General features: G+C 41.1%; 1 long non-coding RNA gene across 1 annotated transcript; it reads left to right on the top strand.

Moving 5' to 3' along the window:
* Positions 1–409: 409 nt before the first annotated feature.
* On the top strand, positions 410–2,244 carry LOC308091426. The gene is made up of 4 exons (XR_013933714.1): positions 410–534; positions 1,007–1,063; positions 1,890–2,145; positions 2,186–2,244. It is a non-coding gene; the product is annotated as an uncharacterized lncRNA (long non-coding RNA).
* The last annotated feature ends 2,819 nt before the right edge of the window (positions 2,245–5,063 follow it).

The raw sequence follows: 5,063 nt of genomic DNA, 5'->3' as shown, positions 1-5,063 counted from the left end.
GGGGGGTGAGAGAACACAGCCTTGTGGTGTGCCTGTAGAAGAGCCATCCTAAACGCCTCTATGTGTTCTATAGGTGAATTATATAGGGTTGAGACTGTGCTCAGTTTCACTTTGAAACTCTGTCTTCAACGAGCTTATCTAAATTTGTCATTGTGAGAGAAGTGACAATCAGCCTGAAGTCATTCAGACCTTTATGGTTTCTACCTTTAGGAACAGCAGTGATTAATGGCTGCTTCCACATGTTAGCTACCTGTACTAAAAATATGATACACAATACAATATAGATGGCTGCTACATGACTTCAGTAGTTGGCCACTGATATAGTTTACTTTATTGTAATCTGCTTACTGTACAGTTTAACTGTACTGTACTCTGTCTTATATCACATATTGTGTTTGGTTGTTGCCATATTATTGTCAGATGACTCCATGCCAGAGTCAGTGAAGAACAAGGTGGCCATGGGAGCATCAGGTCTGGTTCTGGGTCTGGTCTTGTTCCTGTCTGGATTCATCTACTTCCAGTGGAAGAAACAAGGTGATTAACATGTTTAATTCCAGTGGAAGAAACAAGGTGATTAACATGTGTAATTAATTAGTATACTACCAGTGGAAGATATGAGGTCAGATCAACAGAGGATCACATGACATGTGGAACCCTCACAGAAATGCAAACAAACAAACAAACATGTAAAGCCACAACCTAAACTGGTTTATATTGGTTTAGAACCTTAACCGGTTTAGACCAGTTTAGATGACCTAGTTAGAGGTCAAAGTGTGTTCTATGTTCTCACATTTAGCTTTAATACATCAGTGTTACTTTTAGTCCTAAATAAGAGTCAAATGTTCCCATTAGTTCTGATGCAACATGTGACCCTGATGACTGAACCCTAATGTTGTGTTATTGTGTTATGTGTACATTTATGCATTTTATGGAGAAATACACACAATACAGTACATAGGATTTATTTGTGTGTGGGTATTAACTGTCTCTCTTCTTCTTCTATCAGGTCGTATTCTGGTGCCGACAACCAATGAGAATCTTTAGACTCCTCCCACACACCCAGGTTCACTTCCTCTTTCTTTTTAAATTTTTTACACCCAATGTTATTTCACCGACTTCCGGTGTGAGTCCGCCACCCAGTGAGACGAATCTGCTGGCTGGAATTGCAGGATATAGAAAATGACGTCTCTTCCTTTTAAAATAAATTCCTTGGATTCAGTCAGGAAATGAAGTCATGTCATATTAATTTCAGTGAACTGTACCAATGATTCAGTTAATTGAACTAAACATTTCAGTAAACTGTACCCATTGATTCAGTTAATTGAACACAACATTTCAGTGAACTGTACCCAATGATTCAGTTCATTGAACACAACATTTCAGTGAACTGTACCCAATGATTCAGTTCATTGAACACAACATTTCAGTGAACTGTACCCAATGTTTCAGTACATTGAACTCACTGAGCATTCCATCACTAGCATTATCAAAGACAGAACCTTGTGGTCCAAAGGAGAGTGTTCTACCAACTGAGCTGCCCTCCCTACTAAGATACACTATTGAGAAAGTATTGGTCAAATGTTGTTTGAATGTACTGAGTTGTTTCTACTTTGATGGTTACTGTAGTTGCAGGGAGGGTGCTGGGAGGTTAGGTTTTTAAGTAGTTTACTAATAACTTGTTCATGATCTATTAACTATTAATATTATAGTTTTAAATCATTACATCATTAACCAGCTGTTAACAAACATTTAACAAGTTATGAATAACACATTAACTAATAATTTATCAATGATTAATGTACTATTATAAGGGAAGGTTATTCTAAAGTGTTAACATGTTCACACAGTTAATACATTCTGATTCTTATTGGTTTATTGTCTTTTCACAGAACACCTGGGTGTGTTTTCAGAGAAGCAGAGAGTCATTGCTTCCCCCTGGTGGAGAGAGGAGGAAATACATGTGTGTCCATTCAGCTTTTAAATACTCATAACAGCAGCACAATGATGACATCATCAACCTTTTTCACAAAAGTGTCCTTTAAACAATTAAAAATGCTAATTGACTAGCAAAGGCTAACGATCGTTAGTGTGCTGACTCTGTCTTTTCCCGGTGTTTCGCCCAGGTTGACATGGTTTTGAGGTGAGGTTAAGGTTAAGTTTATACATAGTGTTTGTGAGGTTAAAGGTAATGGTTAAGGTTAGATTTAGACATGGTTTTTGTGAGGTTAAAGGTCAGGGTTTAGGGCCACCTGGGCGACACACCAAATGAAGAGGGAATCCCAATTAGTGTGGGCGGTTCGTCAAATTACTCTGTATAGTTTCTGTTGTCAGAAAACACACACATTATGACAAATGATCACATACACAATCAGAGTTCTTCATAACATTAATAAAGGTTTTATTATTTTATAATTCACCTTAAGTCATTTATTATGTAATCATTTATAATGTGTGATAGTAAATAAATACTGTCCAAGTTTGATGCACAAACTTGGACACATCATCAGTGTTGTTTCGTGGAATCACTGGGTGTTTCGGGTCTCGCAACAGACACCCTCCTCCAGGCGACCCGACCGAGGCTGATCAGACCCCGGTCTGTGTCCAAGTGGCATGCTACAGCCCCTGCTGTCTCTTGAGTGGAGTACGAGGCAATGCTAATGGGGGTTAGGGTTTAGGGTGGCAGGTGAGATGTTAACAGCAAGTTTTGGCGACACTAAGAGGCTCTAGGCACTGTGGGTTGACTCCGGGCCTGGCTCCTCCTTCGTCTGACCAGAAGTGGGCATTCTTCTGTGCGTAGCGTCGTCATCATTGCTACTAGGCAAAAACGTCTCATTCTACCTTGATGGATTTTTTAAAACCCTCCTTGCAGGTTTTACTGCAGTCTGTAGCTTTTGGGTTCTTCCTCTCAGAAGAAATGGTTTGGGCTGCCAACCCACTCCACCCCAGGTCGCCGTCTCTCCGGCCGTCCTCTGTCTCTCCAGATGTCACCACGCTCTTCGTGGTCGTCACCCAGTCTGTTCCTGGTTGTCACTGGTACTGCCACTCCCAGAGTTTTACAGTAAATAAATACATCTACTGATGCACAAACTTGGACACATCATCAGTGTTGTTTCCTGGAATCACTGGGTGTTTCGGGTCTCGCAACAGGCACCCTCCTCCAGGCGACCCGACCGAGGCTGATCAGACCCCGGTCTGTGTCCAAGTGGCATGCTACAGCCCCTACTGTCTCTTGAGGGGAGTAAGAGACAATGCTAATGGGGGTTAGGGTTTAGGGTGGCAGGTGAGATGTTAACAGCAAGTTTTGGCGACACTAAGAGGCTCTAGGCACTGTGGGTTGACTCCGGGCCTGGCTCCTCCTTCGTCTGACCAGAAGTGGGCATTCTTCTGTGCGTTGCGTCGTCATCATTGCTGCTAGGCAAAAACGTCTCATTCTACCTTGATGGATTTTTTAAACCCTCCTTGCAGGTTTTACTGCAGTCTGTAGCTTTTGGGTTCTTCCTCTCAGAAGAAATGGTTTGGGCTGCCAACCCACTCCACCCCAGGATAATTAATGTGTTATGATCATTATGACATCACTGTTTCCCTGTGATGGGTGGACCTGGACCTTCTAGGGTGGTCTGAGCTGATGGGTGGACCTGGTCCCTCTAGGGTGGTCTGAGGTGATGGGTGGACCTAGACCTTCTAAGGTGGTCTGAGGTGATGGGTGGACCTAGACCCTTTAGAGTGGTCTGAGGTGATGCAGGGACCCGGGTCCACCCAAAATAGACAATCGTGGGCCGCAGTCTAGGAAATTAATGGTAAACACTGACGACATGCAATCATTTATATTAAGTAATCATGTAATCATTTACATGCAATCTTGAGCCGGGAGCAGATCTCATTACAACTTAGGAGGGAACCACAAACAAGGAATCTTCTCATCAATAATTAATATCACCAACATAGAGCTAACACTAGGATTTTAAACTAACTAATAATGTTCACAATGGTTACAGTTTGTCTGAAATTTGGTATAAAAAACAAAACACCAACAAAACAACAACTGCCACTTATGATCAGGACACACGGGTGGCAAAAACAAAATCTTCAAAAAGTATTGTGTTTACTGTATGTGAGAATGATTTCAAAAGTTGAATCAGCTTCTATTAAATATAGATTTTAATTTATATAATTTATTTAAAAAAATGCACCCCTGATCATGAATGGTTTGAAGTTCAGATGTGAGATTTTGGCTTTAATTTGCTTGGTTTGAATAGCTTGTCACAATATCAATAAAGGAATAAGAAACATAATTGGGCCTCATGTTTTCATAAATTTCATTCATACAGTATTTTCTCTTAACTGCCTGTTAAGAGAAAATGCAACGAAGCATATCAAGACAAGCCGAACCCGGCTGCACAAATGTCCAGGCCAGTGGTCCGTCTTCATTTGAGAAAACTAACTATTATATAGCCTACTGTTCATGTACGTCTTATATGTCAAGTAGGGGACACTTAAAATACCAATTATAATACAAATATTACATTATAGTGCAAAATGGTGAGTTAAATGCTTTGTGTTTCCATCCCCCCATTTTCATTCTATCGATAAAGGCCCAAAATCCACCACCTCCAAGTGTAACACTTTTTTTCTTCTTTCTTTTTATATAAAGAAATATAAAGATTTATTTTTCAAATGTGTATGTGTTTCTATTCAGGGCTTTATGCCCCAAATCCAAAATGTGCAATAAAAACTGGTTGATGGGAAACCCCACCCAGCCAATCACTACTCAATACCTTCAACACAACACAACACAACACAACACAACACAACACAACACAACACAACACAACACAACACAACACGGTGGTGGAGTTGGGTGGACCCAACTCCTCCACCTGAAATACTCCACCCCCCCACTCCCAAAACCCCCACACCCCCCACCCAAGCCCTCATGCCCTCCAACTCCCCTAACTCGTACAACTGGATCACCAACCTTGTGTCCAGTGTGGATAGTGGAATAGTATGTAAGATCATTGAATGTCTTAAAGAGCCTATAAGCAAGGAGGAAAGACGGATGCCAT

Source organism: Gymnoscopelus braueri (genome assembly GCF_963280865.1).
Source record: "Gymnoscopelus braueri genome assembly, chromosome: 9".
Lineage (NCBI taxonomy): Eukaryota > Metazoa > Chordata > Actinopteri > Myctophiformes > Myctophidae > Gymnoscopelus > Gymnoscopelus braueri.
Note: the sequence above shows the minus strand (reverse complement) of the source record. Positions and strands in the feature narration are given on the sequence as shown.